Source organism: Primulina huaijiensis, unplaced genomic scaffold (assembly GCF_012295235.1).
Source record: "Primulina huaijiensis isolate GDHJ02 unplaced genomic scaffold, ASM1229523v2 scaffold190544, whole genome shotgun sequence".
In the NCBI taxonomy this organism is placed as follows: Eukaryota; Viridiplantae; Streptophyta; class Magnoliopsida; order Lamiales; family Gesneriaceae; genus Primulina; species Primulina huaijiensis.
In genome coordinates, this window is record NW_027348203.1 from 1 (window position 1) to 268 (window position 268).

Consider the following 268-nt stretch of genomic DNA (forward strand, 5'->3'; position numbering starts at 1 on the left):
CGGTCTTGATCGAGATCGATATGATTGGAGCCGAAAATCATCTGTAAAAAAGAATCAAAACTAGAAAAAAACAAAAAACGGGTGCAACACGAGGAATTCCCGGGAGGTCACCCATCCTAGTACTGCTCTCGCCCAAACACGCTTGACTTCGGAGTTCTGATGGGATCCGGTGCATTAGTGTTGTTATGATCGCACCAGACATTGAGTGGGCTGTTTATTCTTTTATCCCTCGAGCACGTGTGGACCAGGAGGAGAGAGACAACGCGCG

At 47.8% G+C, this 268-nt stretch overlaps 1 non-coding gene across 1 annotated transcript; it reads right to left on the reverse strand.

Moving 5' to 3' along the window:
• Positions 1-78: 78 nt before the first annotated feature.
• Positions 79-197, reverse strand: LOC140965992 (5S ribosomal RNA). The gene has a single exon (XR_012173199.1). It is a non-coding gene; the product is annotated as a 5S ribosomal RNA (ribosomal RNA).
• Positions 198-268: the final 71 nt, after the last annotated feature.